This window comes from Delphinus delphis, chromosome 6 (genome assembly GCF_949987515.2).
Source record: "Delphinus delphis chromosome 6, mDelDel1.2, whole genome shotgun sequence".
Taxonomy (NCBI): Eukaryota; Metazoa; Chordata; class Mammalia; order Artiodactyla; family Delphinidae; genus Delphinus; species Delphinus delphis.
The window spans coordinates 81,381,593-81,406,820 of record NC_082688.1 but is presented as its reverse complement, the minus strand read 5'-3'; the positions used below and the strand labels follow the sequence as shown (position 1 = coordinate 81,406,820).

The following is a 25,228-nucleotide window of genomic DNA, read 5'->3' as shown; positions in this document are numbered from 1 at the left end:
TGAGTCAGAAAGAGGAAAATGAATACCGTATGCTAACACATATATGGAATCAAAAAAAAAAATTGTTCTGAAGAACCTAGGATCAGGACAGGAAAAAAGATGCAGACGTAGAGAATGGACTTGAGGACACAGGAAGGAGGAAGGGTAAGCCTGGACGAAGTGAGAGAGTGGCATGGACAGATATACACTACCAAATGTGAAATAGATAGCTAGTGGGAAGCAGCCGCATAGCACACCCCAAGGATGTCAGAGCAGAATTCAAAGCTGACAGCTCCAGAGGTGAAGACCTCATCCAGAGACTGCCTTGGAGTTAAAGTATGCTCCCCTCTAGCAGCTCCAATGGAAGGAGAAAGGAATCAGACAATGTGGGGTTCAGTTTGGGGTCCCCCCCAAACAGACATTAAGCATAAAAATGGATGGAAACATGCCATCACAGAGAGCGCAGGGAAGACTATTATGGGGAGAATGCCAAGAGGCTGTCTGAACAGAAGTGTGCCGAGTTCTGCTAACCTAACACGTCCCAAAAGTTAAGTGGCCCCTCAGATGGCCAGCCTCTCGCTGAATGTGTCAGAGGGCCCCTGGGAGAACCGTGAGTTTCATGTACATCCATGGACCCACTGCAGAGGCACACGGTGTGCTCAGCAGGGCTTGGTTTGACCAATTGTCACCACCTGGGGTAGACAGGAGATCAGTACAGACACCCCGAGTGGTCACCAGGCAAACAACTCATGAGCAATAGGAAAAGATACCGCCTTCAAGTCACCCCATTTCCAAAGAGATCTCCAAAGCCGATTTGAAGGGATCCTTCCCCCTCCAGGATGTTGGTGACAGCCTCTCCTGGAGGGGTGAGCCACCATGTGAACCAGAGCCAGGGGCCAGTGTACTGGAGACATATTTCTAATAATTTTCTGCGTATGCCGAATAAGATCAGGGGTCTTTCTTCAGAAGAGAGCAACTCCTCTTGGCCTTTCCAGGGGCCTAGACTGTCCGAATCAGAATTGGTAATCACATCTCCAGAAGGGAGAGGCAAGTCTAAAGGTGCCAGCCTGGACAGGGAGGCCAGGGAGTGGAGAGATGGGAGTGAGAGCCATGCAGCTGTGGAAGGCAAAGGGAGCACCCATCCCCCAGGACAAGGCTGTGCAGCAGAGGCAGCTCTGGAAGAGACTAGCTTTTGGAAACCTCAAGGCAACTATGGTATGAAACCAAAGCTGGGGAAGACAGTCTCATGATTGGCACTTGTATAACATGCCACGTGGCCACTGGGTTTGAGACACAAGCTCCTTCATGTATTACCTCTTAGTTTCATTTTCCATAAATATGAAATGGGCATTGTCTTAGTCTCTTTGGGCTGCTGTAAGAAAAATACCGTACACTGGGTGGCTTAAAGAACAAATATTTATTTCTCACAGTTCTGGAGGCTGGAAAGTCCAAGATCAAGGTGCCAGCAGACCCAGTGTCTAGTGAGGGCCTGCTCCCTGGTTCATAGATGGCTGTCTTCTTGCTGTGTTCTCACATGGCAGAAGCAGAGAGGGGAAGCAAGCTCTTCTGTGACTCTTTCGAGGGTACTAATCCCATTCATGAGGGCTCCACCCTCATGACCTCATCTAATTCTAATCCCTTCCCAAAGGCCCTACCTCCTAATACCATCTCATTAGAGGGTAGAGTTTCCACATATGAATTCTGTTGGGGGGAACAAACTTTCAATTCATAAGAGGGATAATTATCAGAGTAAAGTATAAACTGTGAGATACTATGCAAATACATTTATTGTGTGTGTGTGGCAGAACAAAAGCCATTAGCTAATTAAAAGTAATCTTAGAAAATAGTTATTTTGAAAGGTAAATGCTATAGCATTCTTCTGGTTGAATAGATATCTCTCTCCGATGCCTGCATTTTGCATGAGTGTGATGATTCTATTCATTTTGCTGTGTAGTAGTTTGTGTGGGAATAAGTATTATATGTGTTTCATCTAAAATACATTTTAACAACCAAGCATTAGAAAATAAAATCTGTCTCTCCAATTTAAGTGCTATGTAGGTAGAAAATGATTAATGCATTTTTATTTCATAGAATAAGCTCAGATTAGGAATTTAAAATACCTTGCTAGATCTTTATGTAAAAAATTTTCTTATTTGAATTCATTCTCTTTCCTTGTTTTTGGAAGTGAATTACATGATTTGTTACAAACAATAGTAAAATATAACATTCCAAAGCTATTTTGAGATACAGATAAAATGGTAGAATATTATTAAAGTATGCTTATAATATTTTTATAAGATTTGGGAAGCTGAGTAACATGGCTTACATCAACAGAGATAACAAAATACATCTGGAAAATAAAATCTATAAAATCTAGATGAAGCATGAAGGATTTGTAACTTTGTATTTTATACTTCTAGGGAGGTTATGTTCTGCTACCCACAAAATGACCTCCAGAATGACCAGCTGTGGGGGACACTGGGAAATGTCCAGTACTGCATGTTCATCTCATAAACTTAGAGATGCGAAGCCAAGGTTTGACTTCTCTTTTGTTTTGTCACATAATAACATTTTAAATAACTAAGTATTAGCATTGGCAATCTTCTGAAAAATTAATTAACATTCTGGTTTATACACTGTGGTAAAATCAATTATGTACTGAAGGTCTACCATGTGCAAGATGCTGTACAGGATGCTATAACAGACACAGAAAGGAAGAAGAGACAGTTACTCCAGAGTGTGGAGTTCTATAAGAGAAGCGCAACAGTGCTTGGGGAGCAAAAGAAGTTATGATACTGGTGGAATCAGGAGAGGCCTTATTTGTCAGATAGTAAGAAAGGAGGCTTTGAAGGGTAGATAGTAGTTGAACAGATTAAAAAAAGGAATACCAGTTGGTGGAAATAGCATGAGTACAGTCATAGAGGTAAGATGCTTGGATTTTGTTGAAGGAGTAATGAGTTGCCTAATGTCCGGATTATTAGTCAGGATTGGTTTGGTTTCAAGTGATGGAAGCACTACTAAAACTAGTGGGGCATCAGAAAAAAATGAATTGGTTTGATTATTTGAAAATGTTTTGGGGTTTCATCTAGCAACTTAACACAATAACATGAGCTTTCAGTCTCTCTCCATCGCTTGGCTTTGCTTCCAAGATGGCAAGCACTCTCATCCATCTTTCATATTGTATTTGGCAACTTTCTATAGAGGTGTCTTCTAAAACAGACTTCTCCAAAGAGTTCCTCAACTTTGTTTTCTCTTTGTTCTGGGATCCTTAACCAATGCCAGAATATAGAAGCTGAAATGAAAAGACTTGGGTATGAATCATGGCCCTGTCACTTATTAACTGAGGGGCTTTGAATGAGTTACTTAAACTCTCCAAGATTCAGTCTCATCATCTTCAAAATGGGCACAGTATTTACTCTTCCACTTTGAAGGAGTTTTGTGAAGATTAAATGAATAAAGTCCATGGAAGTACTTTGAAAATTATTAAGTGCTGTATACATGTAGGATTTGATGAGTCAAAGTAAGATTAATAGTATGTCTATTTGGTACATCCAAACTTATCCTAGAACTCTCTTACCTTTTTGGTAGGTGTTTATACCCCTTTCAGAAAACAGTCCATGTCATTGTCATTATCATCGTCATCAAAACAGTGAATGTTTTTTAAGTACCTACTCTGTATGTGTCAAACATGTTGCATTCAGTGTCTCATATATTCCTCCCAGCAGTCCATTTTACAGAAGAGGTCACTGATCTCAGGTGAGGATCTTGTCCAAGGTCACTTAGTTAGTAAGTGGCAGAGCCGGTGTCCAAACCCATTTGACGTGAGAACCCTTGCTTTGAACCCCTCCGTTCTGTTTCCTCTCCAGCCTCCTATTCTTCAATCCTGTGGGCCATTAACACCAGATTTCTTAACCAAGTCATGCCTATGCCACCACTGCTTTAAACTCTTTGAGATACTGCATAGATCTGTTCAGATTTCTGGTTATCCTGAATGCCATCCCTAGAATGTGACTGTGAACTTTTGGTTGAGTAGATTTCGCTGTGAAGACATCTGTATGTAGTATGCTGTTGATGTGTCCCTGTATTGAATTATAGCCACTGTGCACTGTTAGATTACATGTTTATGTGCCCTTTTTGAGCTTTATGACATAGAATCCATTTTTCTTGTTTCAGCCGATGTCTTTGGAAAGTGTAAGTGGTTTAATTCTCTGGAACCAAACTTATCAAAAGCACTTTTCCCTTGGGAACTTTTGGTTCGTTCCCAGTAATGAGTTTAACATTAAGATCTGTTGTCCCCCTAAGTTCATAGGATCCATACCCAGTGGACGTGCAAGGCTTGAAGCTTATATCTTGTACCCAGAACTGGCCTCTGGACTCCAGACGCATACATACACCTTCTTGATTGATGTGGCCATTTGAATGTCTCACTGGAGCTCCACACTTGGCAGGTCCAAAACTATATTCATGGATCCCCGCTCTCCATCCCGTAATACCACTGTTCCTCTGTAGTATCCTCCACTGTGCACCTAACTGCCCAGGCTAGATCTCTGAGGTCATCCCTGCCTCTCCTTTTCCCACCTCCATATTTGGTCCTTTCCAAATCCTGTCAATTTTTACCTCCTAAATATCTTTTTGAATCCAGTGCCTCCTCTTCATGCTCGCCCCCTTGCCATCCGCTCTCCCTGGATGACTGCAAGAGCCTCCTACCTTGTCCCCTTAACCACTCTGACTCTCACTCTGATCTCCACACCACCATCAAAGGGATTTTTTCAAATGTCATAGAAGGTCACTCTGCAATGGATTGCTGTGGCCCTTAGAATAAAGATGGACCGCATTAACATGTCCCTCTGGGCTCAGGCTGTTTCCACCTCTGCCTCTTGCCCCCTTCACACCAACCGCAGGGCCCTCTTCAGTTCCCCTGTGGTGGTGCACGCTCTCTATCCCACCAGCAGCCCCTTACTTACTTAAGTGATAATCACTTCAGATCCAAGCCCAAAGCCCCATGAGAGCTTCCCACCCACCACCTTCAGACTAGTCTGGTCTACTTGTTTACTTGCTCCCAGAGTGCCCTGTTTTCCTCTTTCAAGGAAATGAAATGTAAAATGTAATTAAGTAGAATGTAAGGAGGGTCTTCAAGGTCAAGAACAAGTCTGTGCAGCTCACTGGGAACTAGCACAGTGCTTAGATCTTAATAAGCGCTCAATACTTATCAAATAAATGAATAAATGCAGAAATAACTGTAACGTTTGTGGGAAGCCACTCATTTTTAGTGGATTGCCATGTGTCTATCAATCAGTTCTGATCTATGTATTATTATATATATATGGAATATATGTTTGTATATTGTATATTCCACATATATAATAATTTCCATTTTGTTAGCTTTAAGAGTTGAGTTGGGACCTTTTAAGGAATAATTCAGATAAGAACATCTTTCTTTTTTAAACACTCCTTTCTTTTAAAGCCATTTCTGGTTTAAATTTTTCTAGAATACATTAGAAATCTTTCTGCCATTTCAGTATACACCAGTCATAGTTAAATATTGTCTTGACAATTGATGTTTGTTATGAATATTCACTATCTGTATTCTTATTTTATTCTTTTATTATTATCATCTATCTCATCTCTGAGTCATTGCAGCTGCCTGACTATGACATCTTTTTCCTAGCCTTATTTTCCTTCTACCTGCTTTAGATTTAGAAATTAATTAAGCATACTTGTTAAGCTTGTCTGTTAAATAATAGTTGATAAAGCTTTGAATGAAAACATAAGAAGCAAAGTGCATTCATTTTTCTTTGATACAGTGTTACTTTAGCTCTTTTCACCTATGTCCTGGACTGGCTTCTAGATGCTTGAAGTAGTGACACATTTGATAATCTGGGAAGAGCAATATTGCTGTAGATATTCATGGATTTAAGAATGACCACATTTAAAATAGAATGCAAACCACCTGATAAATAAAACTGAAGAGAACACAAACCAAGCATGAAATTGCATCACGTGATTTCCCCTGTCTACATACTAAGTAGATACTCTTCAGGAGGTAACTAATTTGTAGTTAGGAATGGAGAAGTAGAAAAAAAAATCCCATTAATATCTACAGTTAGCCCAACTTCTGTATATTTGTCCACATGACAACAAATACTTTATTCCAAAAATGTTTCTCACAATTCTGTTTTTTTAAGTGGTGAAATAGGGATAGATTGCTTAAGGAGTTGCCCCAAGAATTCAATCAGTATTTGGAGATGTCTCCATTAGCAAGACTTCGGCAAAGAGAATCTCCAGGCTCTGCCATTCTCTACTTCAAAGGCACAATTCAGAATTATTTCAGCAAAATATGATGATAGGAAGACACTCCCCTCCCTGCTAAGAATTCTGGCTGGGCCATTCCTTGTATTCTGCTGCATCTTTGGGGGTGCCGAGTTTGGGGCTGAGTGAAATGGGCTGTGTAGAGAACTTCATTCCAGGCAGGGGTATGAGGGCGGCCTGGCTGACACAGTTGTCCTCCCATCAGCAGCCGGCTGGTCTGCTGGTTTGACCTGCCGGGCAGGTGTCCTTCTTCCCCAGCTTTTCAAGAGTCTCTCAAACCTGTGCTGTTGGCTGAAGTGAGTGACTTTTCTAGGAGAAGAGGGCTATCTTTCCGTCAAAAGTCTATGAATAGCTGCATTCCCCTGTTAGAACTTTGCAGCAGAGTCATTCCAGATAGCGAAAGCTTTTAAGTATAAAGTCCCAACAGAAGGGAGATGCCCTGGATTCCTGGGACCCACTTCTGGAGGGAAGTCAACTGGGGGCAGAGCAGCGGCTTCATCTCAGTCTCATTGCCTTGGTAACCTTAAGTAACTTCTAGCTCTTTTTACCCTTCAGAACAACAACAGAGGACTTGTCTTAACTAATTTATGTAACAAACTTTTGGAGACCCTATTATGAACAGATGCTGCCTTAGGCACTGGGGACACAGTAGGGAACAAAACAGACAAAATGTCCCTCCCTTCCTAGCACTTACGTTCCAGTGGAGTGAGACAGAAGATAAAACACACACGTAAATAAGTAACCCACAGGGACTTCCCTGGTGGTCCAGTGGTTAAGAGCTCTGCACTCCCAATGCAGAGAGCATGGGTTCAATCCCTGGTCAGGGAAATAAGACCCCACAGCATGGCCTAAAAATAAGAAAAAAAGACTGACCCATGAAATGTGGCAGATGGCAATAGGTGTTTTGGAGGAAAATAAAGCAGCAAATCAGGGTAGAGAGTGCTGGAGCGATTGCGATTTTACATGTGGTGGCCAGGGGTGTCTTACTGAGATGATAACTGTAAGAAACTGAGGAGAGGCTTCAGAGAAGGACCTGACCCTGACTGGGGGCCACAGCAAGTGCAGGAGCCCTAATTGCAAGCCTTGTTGTTGTCATTATTGTTGGTGTGTTCCTTTGGGAAGAATTTTATACATGTGTGGGGATGGGGATGTGTCTCTGCTGGTGCACGTCCTTAACAAATGCACACAAATGCCATCACTCAAGAGCATACCGTCTGCTAGTTTCTCACATCAGCATGTCTTAGAGGCCTTTCCACAACAGACAAACAGGTCTACTTCATTCTTCTGTGGCTGCATCATATTCCGTGTCGTGTATGTGCTGTGTGTAGTTAACTAGCTCCCCATGAACGGACTGGGCTCCACTGGGTTCACAGCCCAGCTCCAGGTCTGAGAACTGGAGGGCATTTTCCCCACCCGTTTCTGGGTTCTCCTTTGCTGTCACCCATATCAGCCACACAGGTGTATCTCGGCCCCTCTCGTGCCAACATCTGTGCCTTCCTTGCTCTTTCCCGTCCTTCTCATCCTCAGTTCAGGAAAGACCTGACCACACTCGTTCCAGAGTCCTCAATACAAGTGTCACTCTTGCTGACAGATGTCCTGTCAGTGCCTCCTTTGGTCACTGATTCAGATGTGGAAGGAAACTCCGCGTAAGAGGATTCAGAAATGCATTGTGCTGGCATGTCACCGACGGGCATGGTGTCACTCCCTGACATCATTGTGTTTCATTTCTTCCTAAGTCTGTGTTCATCTGGAATCTGAATGGGCCTCAGCAGCACTGAACAGGCGGCTTCATTCTGGCCTCTAGTGGATGATGCTATTTCAACACGCAGGCTGGCCCCATTAGTTAGCATTCCCTGCTGCACACAGACGGGCAGTGTGAGCAGCTCTACAGCTGCAGGCACATGTCCTTTTGTTACAAATATGTAACTCCCTGCAGCAGATCCCTAGCAGGAAAGTAAAACTGACTTCTGACTTTGTCTGAATATCTTTTCAGAAGTCAAGCGTGGCATAAACTCTACCTGTATAGTGAAAAGCAAGTGGAAGAAAATAAAATTCTCATTTTCAACCCAGGGGAAAAAAAAAAAAAAAAAGCACTTTTTTTTTTTCTTGGTCCCTCCGATTGACTCCAAAATCTATTGGGGAAAAATGGTAACTTCTCAGCCTGTAAACTCCAGATGGGTAACCCAGTTTGTTTCCTGACCTAACATTCTGCCTGACTTCAGAAGAGCATTGTATCTTTTTTCTCTTGTGGAAGGTCTTGGAAATATTTGGGTAATTAATAACCAAAGTAATTTGAGATGAAAGCATTCTAGTGCTTAGAACAGCATTTGTAACCTTTGGTATAGTTCTTTGTATGCAGAGGTGGTGGCTTTTGTGGCAATCCTCTTCGCTTCTTTCTTTGTCTAAATACTGAAGGTTTTCATTTCTCTTTGTAGTAAAATATTTTTTCTAGCTTGTCCATTTCCCCATCTATTTATAACTTTTTAAGTTGTATGGGAACAGAAAGCTACTACTTCTGCCTTTTCTCATCCTTTTGGGCTTTGTTTTCTTTGCTTTCTCCATCCCTGCTGGCTCCAAAGGCTACAGTGCCCTGTGCATTCGTTACTGAAACATGCTCTGTGAGTGGCACGTGGAGAGGGAAACTTGCTTCATTTTCCAAGCCCATTTAACGGGTTCATTCTGCCTGAGACTTTGGGCTGAGGTGAATGGTGGGCAGTAAGCGCAGGGAGGAACCTGAGATCCAGTCATTGGCTTCCTTACCTCCGTGTGATGCCGCATTAGTCAGCCCAGTGGATTAACACAATGGGGCTGCTCTCTGGGGTCTGCCACTGGGGCAGCTGGCCTGGGGGTCCATCCACGTGTAAGAACATGCAGAGAGTGGAAGTGAAAGGCAGTGAATTATGCATAAGGAAAGAGGTTTCCTTATACACAGTAAAAGGGCAAAACCGTTGATGTTGCATTTTTTTAGATGATAGAAGAGGTGAAGCCTGTTGAGTTGTTTTTACCTAAATTGTGTGTTAGGTTATCTGTGTCCTTCGAACATAGATGTCAGGTGGCTTCTTATTTCCAAATTATGTGTCTCTGGGTAATTTAGCAGAGAACACATTACTTGGGGAGTCCTTAAGTTGCATATTAAAGGAATGCTGAACTGTAGTCACTTAACTCTAATAAATAAAATGGTCCAAGAAGTCATTTTGTTCTGGGGGCATCTCTTAGACCAGAGAGAGATTTTATGAGTTGGGTGTGATTGCGATGATGTTGAGATGTACACATGAACTTCCAGAAGACTTCTCTGTTATGCAAGAACCAAGTGGTCCTGTCATCAAGCAAGTAAATTGTTTCCCTGTGCTTTTATTGCTGTAGATCTCAAAGCATTTCAAGACCATTTCAAGCATTTCCTCCGCTGAAGCAGAGGAGAGAAGCTCCACCAGGATTTATCCCGGTGCTTATGCTGTTGGTAGGTGGCCAAGTCGTTAATATGCAAAGTGGTCAGATCTGTCAGATGGATGCAGGTGAAGAGAGAACACTCACATGTGCCAGACCCAATTAAATGTGAAAGCCAGGAGGAACTGATAAGCAGGGGTGAAGGAAGGGAACCTAGAGCCACGCCTCTCAAACTGCTAGAGTGTTGGCATCACTTTCAGAGAAGCATTCATAAGATCTGTGGTCTCAAGAATAATTTTTACAACTTTCCTCCAAAAGTTCCTTATTAGAGAATCATCACTGAATGCCACCAGCATCACTTCTTTTTTATTTATTTATTTATTTTTGGCTGCGTTGGGTCTGTGTTGCTGCGTGCAGGCTTTCCCTAGTAGCGGTGAGTGGGGGTTACTCTTTGTTGCGGAGCATGGGCTCTAGGCGCGTGAGCTCAGTAGTTGTGGCCTGTGGGCTCTAGAGCACAGGCTCAGTAGTTGTGTTGCAAGGGCTTAGTTGCTCTGTGACATGTGGGATCTTTCTGGACCAGAGCTTGAACCAGTGTCCCCTGCATTGGCAGGCAGACTCTCAACCACTGTGCCACCAGGGAAGCCCAGGAATTCTGTTTTTGCTTTGTTTTCCCACTGCTGTATCACCAGTGCCTAGAACAGAGCCTGGCATGTGTAGGAGGTAAATAAGTGTTTGTTAACTAAGGAACCAAAAAATGCATGAATGGTTGACTGACTGACATGGCTTAGCAGTGTGGCCGCAGTGGGCCTCCTCATCCTGTGCCCCTAAGTGAGTCCGACTTTCCACCCAGTCGTCAGCTTACTAGACAACCCCAGGGCCTCCTGACAGGGTCAGACGGCTGACCGCTGCCCCTGCTCTTCTGTCGGGCACATTGGAGAGAGAGAGCCCTGAGGGGGTTAAGCTGACTTAGTTCTCTCTTTCAAAACCGCCGAGCAGACAATTCACTGTACCTTCCCTGGGGTGAGTGATGGGTGAGAGAGAGGGCAGGAAAATTACTCAAACTGAAGCCCCACCACAGAAAAGCATGAAGCCCGTGACACACAACCACCATAATTCAGGAAGAAGATGCTGGTGGACTGAACATGTGCCCTAGAGCAGACCTCCAGAGGAGGGCCGAGCCTGTCAGTTGCAGCATGATCTCAAAGTGCAAAAGCCTATGGCAAAACCCCCAGTGCACAGATCTTGCTTTCTAGTACCATTCGCTCATAAAAGGAAGCTGTTCTCCTTGGAGAAATGGCTGATTCTAGGGCTGGTACAGGGAGTATACAAGATGAACCGAGACTACCTTGTAGTATCAGAAATGAAGGCATCGGGCTTCCCTGGTGGCGCAGTGGTTGGGAGTCCGCCTGCCGATGCAGGGGACGCGGGTTCGTGCCCCGGTCCGGGAGGATCCCACGTGCCGCGGAGCGTCTGGGCCCGTGAGCCATGGCCGCTGAGCCTGCGCGTCCGGGGCCTGTGCTCCGCAACGGGAGAGGCCACAACAGTGAGAGGCCCGCGTACCACAAAAAAAAAAAAAAAAAAAAAAAAAAAAAAAAAAGAAATGAAGGCATTGCTCGAAAAGCAAAAGGAATGGGGCAGGTCAAAGGGATGCAGGAGCCATCCTGGAAGAGCTGACCAAAGCTGGAATAATTTAAGCAATAAAATAAATAACCTGGTATTGGATTATAACTGAAAGTATAAAATATCCATGAGTCCATGCTGATATATAACTGAATGAATTAATAAGAAAGTAAGTGAGGGAGAAGAGATGAATCTTTCTTACTCAAGGATTCCAAGTAATTAATTTATTATTAATTTATGTAATAAGGCGGTAGAGCTTAAGCCTCCCCTGACTATTACAGTATGGGCTGTACTTAGTGACTTATTAGAGTATGGAAGCAGGGGAAAAAAGTAACCTTACAGTGGAGAAACCTGGCCAGCACTACCTTGGCCAGGTGGTCAAGGTCAACATCATGAGTGGTAAGTCATGTTGCTAGAATGTGGCCCACGATGTAGAAGAAGAGCGCTACGCCTCTGTAGTCTTCTTCCCCCAAACCCATAAACCTAGTCTCACCAGGAGAAAAATGTCAGACGATCCCAAATCACGGAACATTCTACAAAATACCTGACCAGTACTCCTCAAAAGCATCAAGGTCTTAAGAAAGAAGGAAAGTCTGAGAAACTATCACAGGTAAGAAGAGCCTAAGGAGACATGGTGACTAAATGTAATGAGTTACCCCGGATGGGATCCTGGAAGAGAAGAAGGATGTTAGTGGAAAAACTATTATTAAAATATGAATAAACTGTGGAGTTTGTTTAATAGTAATTTGCCCATGTTGGCTTCTTAGTAGTAACAAATATACCATGGTAATGTAAGATGTTAACAGGCAAAATGGAGTGAAGGGTATACAGGAACTCTGTATTACCTCTGCAGCTTTTCTGTGTGTCTAAAACTATTCTAAAATAAAAGTTTTTTTTTAAAAAAAAGTGATGCAGAATTAGTAAGTACTTCCACTTAGAGCCCACCTGAGCCCATGCAGCCAGGAGCTTCAGTGGCTGACCCTCCTTGATCCTTGGAGGAGCTTTGCTGGATGTGGACTCAACAGGCCCTAAATATAAAATGTCTTTTATGGCATCAGGCTTCAGTATACTTGTTTCATCTGTTTATGCAAATGCTGTCTCCCTTCAACACTGCTGGTGGGTCTTCAGCCATTTACTGCCTAATTCACACTGTCTATCTTTATTTTTTTTAGACATATATGATTCTCCTTGTCTCAGATGTCACATTCACTACCGTAAAAAAACATTTATTTAAAGTTTTAATATATAACTCCATAGGTATGAGGCCATATGGAGGGAGGAAGCTACCATTTATTGGGTACCTCCTACATTGCAAGCTCTGTGTTCGGTGTGGTTTCATTCAATCCAAATAATGCAGGAGGGTTTGAATTTCGCCTAGCCCAGGAATGGATTCTCTCTCTAGAGCTCATTGAAATGCTTAGAATTACCAGCATACTAATCTTGTGTATAAAATTCCATTCATCCTAGTGAGGGTGGAGAAAAGATATTCTATAGGTTGAGTGTCCTCAGTTCTTAAATTTTCTTTTCTCTGATCTTGCATAAATTGTAGGTAATTATATCTTAGACAGGAGAGTAAACCCCCTCTTTGTTCTCTCTCATCTTTCACAACAGGGATGGTTTCTGTATTGCCCTCCTGCAGGTCTGTCTGTTGAGTGTGATGCTGGTTGAGGTATATTGGGGCAGGCAGGGCAGGTGTCTGGGACCAAAGCTGTCCACCAGGAGTGTGGGAGCACAGTGTGATGGACAAGCACATGGTTTTTGTAGTTCTTTTCTATCCCACTTTCTGGCATTGTCTATTACTCCTGCTGCACTTGGATCACAGAAGCAGAGAACACCAGCAGCTCTGCACGACAAACGCATTCCTTATTCTGTACCTGAAACCTCAAAAAGAACTAGCATGGGGTGGATGTATTCATTTAATTTCTGGAGCTTATAACCTGTTCCTCACTAGAATTCTAGGCACATTGTCCAGTGCACCTTCTTGTGGTTCTTTCCACAGTACAGGCATCTTTATAAGAAAGAGGAATAAAACAGTTTGCATTTCAGCATGATGCTCCCATTTTCTCTTTGTGATTAAACTGCACTCTTCATTCCTTCAGTTAACCTGGAGCTATTTGTTTTACTTGCTCCTGATGCAGTCTTTATCCCTGTTGTCATTATCTAACGATTTTTTTTAACTTTTTATTTTGGAATAATTTTAGATTTACCGAAAAGTTGCGGCGATAGCACAGAGAGTTCACACAGCAGTCATCTAACTTTCCCGAATGTTAAAATCTCTAAATAATGTTTTAATCCAAGTCATTGCAAAACAAAACATTTTTTGTCAGGGGTAAGGGTGAGGGAGGTGGGAGGAGGGGGGCAGGAGTTTGATCCTTTGAAGTCAGCAAATCATCAGAGGAAAACAATGATCAAGCTTAGGGCTTTTTAAAATTTTATTTATTTATTTATTTGGCTGCGTCGGGTCTTAGTTGCGGTATGTGGGATCTTTGTTTGCGACACGCAAACCCTTAGTTGTGGCATGTGGGATCTAGTTCCCTAACCAGGGATCAAACCCAGGCCCCCTGCATTGAGGGCACGGAGTCTTAGCCACTGGACCACCAGGGAAGTCCCCAAGCTGAAGGCTTTTAAGCATCATGGGCTTGTGTTTTCTCCAAGGGACCGTGTGTGCTGGCCTGATATAATCACAGACCACATGTGGGTTTTTTCCCCATAGATTCCAAGTGTTTAAAGAACGATGGCTAAAAACTGTGACCAAGCTGCGCCTTAAAATTGTTCAGATGAAATGAGTGAATCCACCTGGTGGCTTACCTGTTTGCATCACCTGATATCCTTTCATTTTCAGTCTGTCAAGTAATAAAGGGATAGCTGTGAGGTGGAAGGTGCTATTTCTGCAGGGAATTATAATTGGTGCCTGCCAGTTGTTCACTCTGTAATAGAACAATATAATAAAACTAAGGTGCCCTCTGTGTGCAGAAGGGCGATCATCTTTTCTGGTGCCTTTGTTAGTGAGTTGGGTTTCCTGGTGATTGAAAGTTCAAAACCCACAGACTTGTCACAGCTTCCAGGCTAGGCTTTCCTTTCTCTGAATTAAGTGTGGTTACTTGCAGCCTCCTTGAGGCTGCGGGGGTATTTGTTCATTACACTAGAGGGATGTGTTGCTGTTTGGTTTCCTCTGATGTGTCTCATGAGCCATATTTCTTTTCTTCTTCTACAATCTGTTGAAAAATTCCTTGGCAAGAATGTGCCTCAATATGTGGAGAAAGAAAATGAAGTACCCAGGCCATGTAATGTGTGAATAATCAACCTGCTAGTCTCAGTGTTTTTTTCATTTTGAAGAATCCCAGTGTTTCCAAGTGGGAAAAACCTTGCTTGAGTAAGAAAGTCATTTGGTGATCAGATGGGCATGGAATTTGGTGGATGGGAGAAGCTGATGAGTCCCTGAATTATGGTTTTTCCTAAAGCCAGGTGAGGATTTCAGAGGTTTTCCCAACAATCACTGCTTTAGCAGACTTGTGGCATTTGGAGTGAAAATGCCTTTAAAGTGGATCATGGGTAATTATGTGTATTAACAAATGATTTAATGCAGATGGGAACTTTGGCAAACAGCCATGCCTTCTCCAGGTGTTCCAGTTCTCTCTTTTTTTTTTACACCTTTATTGGAGTATAATTGCTTTACAATGGTGTGTTAGTTTCTGCTGTATAACAAAGTGAATCAGTTATACATATACATACGTTCCCATATCTCTTCCCTCTTGTGTCTCCCTCCCTCCCACCCTCCCCATCCCACCCCTCTAGGTGGTCACAAAGCACCGAGCTGATCTCCCTGTGCTATGCGGCTGCTTCCCACTAGCTATCTATTTTACGTTTGGTAGTGAATACATGTCCATGCCACTCTCTCACCCCATCACAGCTCACCCCTCCCCCTCCCCATATCCCCAAATCCATTCTCTAGTAGGTCTGTCTCTTTATTCCTGTCTTACCCCTAGGTTCTTCATGACGTTTTTTTCCCTAAGATTCCATATATATGTGTTAGCATACGGTATTTGTCTTTCTCTTTCGGACTTACTTCACTCTGTATGACAGACTCTAGGTCCATCCACCTCACTACAAATAACTCAATTTCGTTTCTTTTTATGGCTGAGTAATATTCCATTGTATATATGTGCCACATCTTCTTTATCCATTCATCCGATGATGGGCACTTAGGTTGTCTCCATGTCCGGGCTATTGTAAATAGAGCTGCAATGAACATTTTGGTACATGACTCTTTTTGAATTATGGTTTTCTCAGGGTATATGCCCAGTAGTGGGATTGCTGGGTCATATGGTAGCTCTACTTGTAGTTTTTTAAGGAACCTCCATACTGTTCTCCACAGTGGCTGTACCAATTCACATTCCGACGAGCAGGGCAAGAGTGTTCCCTTTTCTCCACACCCTCTCCAGCATTTATTGTTTCTAGATTTTTTGATGATGGCCATTGTGACTGGTGTGAGATGATATCTCATTGTAGTTTTGATTTGTGTTTCCCTAATGATTAATGATGTTGAGCATTCTTTCATGTGTCTGTTGGCACTCTGTATATCTTCTCTGGAGAAATGTCTATTTAGGTCTTCTGCCCATTTTTGGATTGGGTTGTTTGTTTTTTTGTTATTGAGCTGCATGAGCTGCTTGTAAATTTTGGAGATTAATCCTTTGTCAGTTGCTTCATTTGCAAATATATTCTCGCATTCTGAGGGTTGTCTTTTGATCTCATTTATGGTTTCCTTTGCTGTGCAAAAGCTTTGAAGTTTCATTAGCTCCATTCGTTTATTTTTGTTTTTATTTCCATATCTCTAGGAGGGGGGTCAAAAAGGATCTTGCGGTGATTTATGTCATAGAGTGTCCTGCCTGTGTTTTCCTCTAAGAGTTTGATAGTTTCTGGCCTTATATTTAGGTCTTTAGTCCATTTTGAGCTTATTTTTGTGTATGGTGTTAGGGAGTGTTCTAATCTCATACTTTTACATGTACCTGTCCAGTTTTCCCAGCACCACTTATTGAAGAGGCTGTCCTTTCTGCACTGTACATTCCTGCCTCCTTTATCAAAGATAAGATGACCATATGTGCGTGGGTTTATCTCTGGGCTTTCTATCCTGTTCCATTGATCTATATTTCTGTTTTTGTGCCAGTACCATACTGTCTTGTTTACTGTAGCTTTGTAGTATAGTCTGAAGTCAGGGAGCCTGATTCCTCCAGCTCCATTTTTCGTTCTCAAGATTGCTTTGGCTATTTGGGGTCTTTTGTGTTTCCATACAAATTGTGAAATTTTTTGTTCTAGTTGTGTGAAAAATGCCAGTGGTAGTTTGATAGGGATTGCATTGAATCTGTAGATTGCTTTGGGTAGTAGAGTCATTTTCACAATGTTGATTCTTCCAATCCAAAAACATGGTATATCTCTCCATCTATTTGTATCATCTTTAATTTCTTTCATCAGTGTCCTATAATTTTCTGCATACAGGTCTTTTGTCTCCTTAGGTAGGTTTATTCCTAGATATTTTATTCTTTTTGTTGCAATGGTAAATGGGAGTGTTTTTTTAATTTCACTTTCAGATTTTTCATCCTTAGTGTATAGGAATGCAAGAGATTTCTGTGCATTAATTTTGTATCCTGCTACTTTACCAGATTCATTGATTAGCTCTAGTAGTTTTCTGGTAGCATCTTTAGGATTCTCTATGTATAGTATAATGTCATCTGCAAACAGTGACAGCTTAACTTCTTCTTTTCCGATTTGGATTCCTTTTATTTCCTTTTCTTCTCTGATTGCTGTGGCTAAAACTTCCAAAACTATGTTGAGTAAGAGTGGTGAGAGTGGGCAACCTTGTCTTCTTCCTGATCTTAGTAGAAATGCTTTCAGTTTTTCACCATTGAGGACGATGTTGGCTGTGGGTTTGTCATATATGGTCTTTATTATGTTGAGGAAAGTTCCCTCTATGCCTCCTTTCTGCAGGGTTTTTATCATAAATGGGTGTTGGATTTTGTCGAAAGCTTTCTCTGCATCTATTGAGATGATCATATGGTTTTTCTCCTTCAATTTGTTACTATGGTGTATCACGTTGATTGATTTGCATATATTGAAGAATCCTTGCATTCCTGGAATAAAGCCCACTTGATCATGGTGTATGATCCTTTTAATGTGCCATTGGATTCTGTTTGCTAGTATTTTGTTGAGGATTTTTGCATGTATGTTCATCAGTGATATTGGCCTGTAGTTTTCTTTCTTTGTGATATCCTTGTCTGGTTTTGGTATCAGGTGATGGTGGCCTCATAGAATGAGTTTGGGAGTGTTCCTCTCTCTGCTATATTTTGGAAGAGTTTGAGAAGGATAGGTGTTAGCTCTTCTGTAAATGTTTGATCGAATTTGCCTGTGAAGCCATCTGGTCCTGGGCTTTTGTGTGTTGGAAGATTTTTAATCACAGTTTCAATTTCAGTGCTTGTGATTGGTCTGTTCATATTTTCTCTTTCTTCCTGATTTAGTCTTGGCAGGTTGTGCATTTCTAAGAATTTGTCCATTTCTTCCAGGTTGTCCATTTTATTGGCATAGAATTGCTTGTAGTAATCTCTCATGATCTTTTGTATTTCTGCAGTGTCACTTGTTACTTCTCCTTTTTCATTTCTAATTCGATTGATTTGAGTCTTCTCCCTTTTTTCTTGATGAGTCTGGCTAATGGTTTATCAATTTATTTATCTTCTCAAAGAACCAGCTTTTAGTTTTATTGATCTTTGCTATCGTTTCCTTCATTTCTTTTTCATTTATTTCAGATCTGATTTTTATGATTTCTTTCCTTCTGCTAACTTTGTGGGGTTTTTGTTCTTCTTTCTCTGATTGCTTTAGGTGCAAATTTAGTTTGTTTATTCGAGATGTTTCCTGTTTCTTAAGGTAGGATTGTATTGCTATAAACTTCCCTCTTAGAACTGCTTTTGCTGCATCCCATAGGTTTTGGGTCATCGTGTCTCCATTGTCGTTTATTTCTAGGTATTTTTTGATTTCCTCTTTGATTTCTTCAGTGATCACTTCGTTATTAAGTAGCGTATTGTTTTGTCTCCATGTGTTTGTATTTTTTACAGATCTTTTCCTGTAATTTTTAACTAGTCTCATAGCATTGTGGTCAGAAAAGATACTTGATACAATTTCAATTTTCTTAAATTTACCAAGGCTTGATTTGTGACCCAAGATATGATCTATCCTGGAGAATGTTCCATGAGCACTTGAGAAAAATGTGTATTCTGTTGTTTTTGGGTGGAATGTCCTATAAATATCAATTAAGTCCATCTTGTTTAATGTATCATTGAAAGCTTGTGTTTCCTTATTTATTTTCATTTTGGATGATGTGTCCATTGCTGAAAGTGGGGTGTTAAAGTCCCCTACTATGAATGTGTAACTGTCGATTTCCCCTTTTATGGCTGTTAGTATTTGCATTATGTATTGAGGTGCTCCTAGGTTGGGTGCATAAATATTTACAATTGTTATATCTTCTTCTTGGATTGATCCCTTGATCATTATGTAGTGTCCTTCTTTGTCTCTTCTAATAGTCTTTATTTTAAAGTCTATTTTGTCTGATATGAGAATTGCTACTCCAGCTTTCTTTTGCTTTCCATTTGCATGGGATATCTGTTTCCATCCCCTCACTTTCAGTCTGTATGTGTCCCTAAGTCTGAAGTGGGTCTCTTGTAAACAGCATATATATGTGTCTTGATCCATTGGGCCAATCTGTGTCTTTTGGTGGGAGCATTTAGTCCATTTACATTTAAGGTAATTATTGATATGTATGTTCCTATTCCCATTTTCTTAATTGTTTTGGGTTTCTTATTGTAGGTCTTTTCCTTCTCTTGTGTTTCTTGCCTAGAGAAGTTCCTTTAGCATTTGTTGTAAAGCTGGTTTGGTGGTGCTGAACTCTCTCAGCTTTTGCTTGTCTGTAAAGGTTTTAATTTCTCCATCAAATCTGAACGAGATCCTTGCTGGGTAGAGTAATCTTCGTTGCAGGTTTTTCTCCATCACTTTAAATATGTACTGCCAGTCCCTTCTGGCTTGCAGAGTTTCTGCTGAAAGATCAGCTGTTAACCTTATGGGGATTCCCTTGTGTGTTATTTGTTGTTTTTCCCTTGCTGCTTTTAATATGTTTTCTTTGTATTTAATTTTTGACAGTTTGATTAATATGTGTCTTGGCATGTTTCTCCTTGTATTTATCCTGTATGGGACTCTCTGTGCTTCCTGGACTTGATTAACTATTTCCTTTCCCGTATTAGGGAAGTTTTCAACTATAATCTCTGCAAATGTTTTCTCAGTCCCTTTCTTTTTCTCTTCTTCTTCTGGAACCCCTATAATTCGAATGTTGATGCGTTTAATGTTGTCCCAGAGGTCTCTGAGACTGTCCTCAGTTCTTTTCATTCTTTTTTCTTTATTCTGCTCTGCAGTAGTTATTTCCACTATTTTATCTTCCAGGTCACTTATCCATTCTTCTACCTCAGTTATTCTGCTATTGAACCCTTCTAGAGTATTTTTAATTTCATTTATTGTGTCATTCATCGTTGCTTGTTTCATTTTTAGTTCTTCTAGGTCCTTGTTGTTTCTTACATTTTCTCTATTCTATATCCAAGATTTTGTATCATCTTTACTATCATTATTCTGAATTCTTTTTCAGGTAGACTGCCTATTTCCTCTTCATTTGTTAGGTCTGGTGGGTTCTTATCTTGCTCCTTCATCTGCTGTGTGTTTTTCTGTCTTCTCATTTTGCTTATCTTACTGTGTTTGGGGTCACCTTTTTGCAGGCTGCAAGTTCGTAGTTCCCGTTGTTTTTGGTGTCTGTCCCCAGTGGCTAAAGTTGGTTCAGTGGGTTGTGTAGGCTTCCTGATGGAGGGGACTAGTGCTTGGGTTCTGGTAGATGAGGCTGGATCTTGTCTTTCTGGTGGGCAGCTCCACGTCTGGTGGTGTGTTTTGGGATGTCTGTGGACTTATTATGATTTTAGGCAGCCTCTCTGCTAATGCATGGGGTTGTGTTCCTGTCTTGCTAGTTGTTTGGCATAGGGTGTCCAGCAGTGTAGCTTGCTGGTCATTGAGTGAAGCTGGGTGTTGGTGTTGAGATGGAGATCTCTGGGAAATTTTCGCCGTTTGATATTACGTGGAGCTGGGAGGTCTCTTGTGGACCAGTGTCCTGAAGTTGTCTCTCCCACCTCAGAGGCACAGCACTGACTCCTGGCTGCAGCACCAAGAGCCTTTCACCCACACGGCTCAGAATAAAAGGGAAAAACGGAGAAAGAAAGAAAGAAAGAAAGAAAGAGAGAGAGAGAGAGAGAGAGAGAGAGGGGAAGGAAGAAGAAAGAAAGAAAGGAAGGAAGAAAGGAAGAAAGAAAGGGGATAAAATAAAGTAAGATAAAATAAAGTTATTAAAATAAAAAATAATTATTAAGCAAAATAATTTTTTAAGTAAAAAAAAAAACGAACGGATAGAACCCTAGGACAAATGGTGGAAGCAAAGCTATACAGACAAAATCTCACACAGAAGCATACACATACACACTCACAAAAAGAGGAAAAGGGGAGAAAATAATAAATCTTGCTCTCAGAGTCCACCTCCTCAGTTTGGGATGATTCGTTGTCTATTCATGTATTCCACAGATGCAGGGTACATCAAGTTGATTGTGGAGATTTAATCCGCTGCTCCTGAGGCTGCTGGGAGAGATTTCCCTTTCTCTTCTTTGTTCGCACAGCTCCCAGGGGCTCAGCTTTGGATTTGGCCCCGCCTCTGCGTGTAGGTTGCCTGAGGGCGTCTGTTCTCCGCTCAGACAGGACGGGGTTAAAGGAGCCGCTGACTCGGGGGCTCTGGCTCACTCAGGCTGGGGGGAGGGAGGGGTGCGGATGCAGGGTGAGTCTGCTGCGGCAGAGGCTGGCGGGACGTTGCACCAGCCTGAGGCGCGTCATGCGTTCTCCCGGGGAAGTTGTCCCTGGATCCCGGGACCCTGGCAGTCTGTTCTCTTATTTCGGCACATTGTTCTTCTAATATGCAAAGTTGCTATCATTAAGCACCAAGATAAAAAGTGCAGCTTCACAGAATAAAAATATTGAGTGTTTTGAAATCCATAATCCTAAATTAGATGAAAGGCTGAGAGGGTAATAACACAGTGTATTTTTCACACTGTTTTAAAGAGCGTGTTTCCCATGGGGCTTATATTGTTCATATAGTTCAGATGCAAATACTTCATGTAGCAGGGACAACAAACTGTAAGTACAGGACTATTTACAGCCTCTCTGGCTTCTTGAATCCTAGAAATTTGTGTCGATGATTAGAATATTGTGGGAAAAGTGCTGCAGAATTGGAGGAAGCCAAATAGGTCACTAAGATTTTATACCAGAAGGAATAAAACTAATAAAAGGAGGAGATAATGAATTCATAAAGGCAGGGGGGTTGGAGTGAACTGGATGGGGAGGACAGTTTTGGGGGAGCTTAGAGAAAGAAGTACAGTCCCAGGGGCAATCCAGAGTGTGAGAAGTTTGAAAGAGAAATAAACAGGAAAGCAGGAGTTGAAGACATTTTATGGGAATTGGGTCTCCTTTGATATTTTTAGAAAGACTCCAGTAAATATTTGAATTGCTGCTTGCAGTATTTTTGATGGTAAAATTGATGTTTATTTGAATGAGACACAGAAGGACAGGCTGTAGAAGAGACGTGTTACATTTTTGCTACATTGACATGTAGGATTCTAGATTGGAGGTGAGTGTCTCAGATTTATTCAAGAATTGAGACAAGAGTACAAACTTATCATGTCTGCCTTATCCATGGAATATATTAGGTTATAGAGTGAGCAACCATAAGACATGAAATATGATCATTCTTAGAGTTAGGCTGAAAGCCAGGAAGGTACTGGGTTGAAATTGGATTACAACTTTCCAGAGAATACGTAGTTTGGGAATAGATGTTCCAGATGGAGACCCAGTCTTGTGGGATATTATGAGAGATCTCCAAGGTGAGGAAGTCTAAAACCTTCCTAATAAAATGTCATCTGGGAGTTAGGTTTTTATCCAACCTCAATAGTAACGCAACTTCTCAAGAAACTGGAGTCATCCATGGAAGAGGATGCAAGGCTGGTGACAGACCCTTTCATCAGTTCAAGGCTCCTTTCCAGCACCAGCAGCTGAGGATGCACCCCCTGATGTGGACTGGGCCATAGCTGTGGGGTTGCAGTCAAACAGGGAACCACAGAACCGTGGCCAGGGCTCCTCCCTGCCAGCCACCAGTGATATTTGTAGACAGCTCCATGCCAGAGACCAGACAGAAGACCCTGCGCTGTGGTTAGCCAATGCAGATGAGACCCTGCATGGCAGTGAACCTAGAGGGGTTAAGAAGTCTGGGGATTTCCCTGGCGCTCCAGTGGTTAAGACTTCACGCTTCCACTGCAGGGGCGCAGGTTTGATCCCTGGTCAGGGAACTAAGATCCCGCATGTGGCAAGGCCAAATAAACAAATAAGTCTTCTGTTGGGTTTGTCTATTGATGGTTTCCATTTTGGTTTCCAAACTTTGGGATCTGGGCTCTGTGTTGTGCATCGATGAGCTAGGCTGAGATAGGTAGAAGGAAAGAAAAGAGAAGAGATACTTAGTCTCCGTGCAGTATATGTGCTGGGTGCAAATGCCATGCATTTAATTTCTTTTGTTTTGAAGATGTATGACCTTTCCTCTCTGTGCTAACCTTTTCGTTACCCATTGTCTCCTGTTCCGTTCCAGGAGCACAAAAGAGATACTGATTTCTCACAGTGGCTACTACTGCCTGAGGAAGTATGGATTTGTATAGTTTCCCTTCTCTCACACAACAAGCTTGCTCGGGTTGCACCAGTGTGTCGCCACTTCCACCGGCTTGCAAGTGACGAAAGCCTTGGTAAGCAGACTAAGCAATATTTCAAATGAATGGGCCATAATTGGGAAGAAAATGTCTGTTTGACTTCATCAGGTTTGCTTTCGAGTTTTTCTGTTGTGTAAGGGAAGTCCTTTGGAAAGTGCATTACACCTTCCTGGCCATTGTCATGTTGGCTGGTCTGTACAATACTGTCATTTATTAATTTGTTCATCCATTCATTCAACCTATAAAATAGGTGCTGTGGTGCTAAAGAGGAGAGTGAGACATTGGCTCCACCCTAAAAGTACTTTTGTGCTAGGGAGACAGATCTATAGCCAGTTAACTGAGACGCAACAATAATGGCAATAATAATGATAATTACAGTCATTTACTGAGTACTTTCTATGTGTCAGGCATTATGTTGTTTCATGTACTTTATCTCATTGATTTCTTCCAACAATAATATGACTCAGAACTTTCTCCATCCCCATCTTGCAGATGAAGGAAGATAGTCTTGGAGAGGTTAAATAATGTGCCTGATTCTCATGGCTAGTAGACAGCAAGGCCTATTGTTGAACTCCAGTAGTGCTATTACGCAGATGAAAAGCAAAGTATTGGGTAGCTGTGGAAGAAAGGAGTAATCCAGGAGGAGATAGCATTTGTCAGCATTTGTTCCAAATATTGAAGAATGAGTAGTATTTTGAAAGGTGGAGAAATGGAAGGTAGAGCGAATAAGGTCATTCTGAAGAGGGTGAATAGCAAGATTAAAGCAAAGAGTCATTGCATCAGGAATTACTTTTGGCTACTGGTTTCAGAGACATGAAGTAATGGTGGCTTAAACTAGAAAGGGTTTTATTTTTTTCTCACATAACATGTAACCTATAGATAAGTTGCCCAGGACTGATTTAATAGTTCAGTGATATCACTGAGCCAGTTTCCTTCTCTATTTTTGTCCTGCTATCCTTAGGTCATGGCTTCTATCTTCAAGGTTACTTGATGGCCACAAGATGGCTGCTGGAGCTCCAACCATTGTATCAGAGTTATAGAAAGAAAAAAAAAAAAGTAGGGAAGAGTAGAAAGGCAACTATCATCTGCATAAACCCCATTTAAAGATTTCTTTTCTTGAAACTGCTTCAATGACATTTTACATCTCATTGGTCACCTCTTCTTATTAGATAGAGAAGGAAATTCAGGTCTTTTTATGTGGGTACATAGTCTTACCCAATGTTACAGGGCTTGTGTTAGGAAGAAGAGGAACATGGATATTGGAGAGGTAATTAGCTGTACTTGCTGTAGACGAGAAGAGAGAGCACACGGCTTGTGGAAAGTGGAGTCGAGAATATTGTGGAGAAGGAGGCTGGGGTCAAGCTGTGGAGGGAGTCCCTTAAATGTTATATACTAAGCTTATATTTTATCCTCTAGATAACAGGGAACATTTGAAGGTTTGAGCAGGGAGTGACAGTTTCAGAAAGACCAATCTGGAAGCAATGAGAAACATGCATCAGACAGAAAAACTCTACAGATAGGAAGGAAACCCAATAAATTGAAGTCTGCAGTGCATCTCAGGCAGAAGAAGGTGTCAGGATGCCAATAGTGGGCACAGAGAGGAGGGGATGCATGCCCAAACTCTCTGCCACTAGAATCAAGGGGGTGGGGTAGCTGGTGATTGGTGGGGGATTGGTATCCACAGCAGCTGAGGTTTCTGGGCTGATGGACAGGGAAAATGCAGTGGCTTGCCTAACTGTATTATCGTGGCTTCATTCCATCATTAGAGAAACAGTGCCCAATAATCTATTGAGAACAGATCCCAGCGGCCTAGCTCTGTTATTTCAAAGGCGGGGCTGAGTTTTTAACAAGGCACTGGGGGATTAGCGAAGGAGTTTCCTAATTTGGGTCACTTGGCTTTTTTGGATAACTTACCCCTGGGTGTTTGTGGTAACCCTTCCCCTAGGCAGCAGAAAGATCAAAGGATTCCAAAACCAGAGGGTGTAAGCTTTGGCCAGAGGGACCAAATTTGGAAGCCACCTATTTTTATAAATAAAAAAAAATGTTTGGAATGCAGCCATGCCCATTTGTTG

At 41.9% G+C, this 25,228-nt stretch overlaps 1 long non-coding RNA gene across 1 annotated transcript; it reads left to right on the top strand.

Annotated features, from left to right (window-relative positions):
- Positions 1–2,459: 2,459 nt before the first annotated feature.
- On the top strand, positions 2,460–23,160 carry LOC132426717 (uncharacterized). Its single transcript, XR_009519759.1, has 3 exons — positions 2,460–2,514; positions 9,652–9,745; positions 23,042–23,160. It is a non-coding gene; the product is annotated as an uncharacterized lncRNA (long non-coding RNA).
- The last annotated feature ends 2,068 nt before the right edge of the window (positions 23,161–25,228 follow it).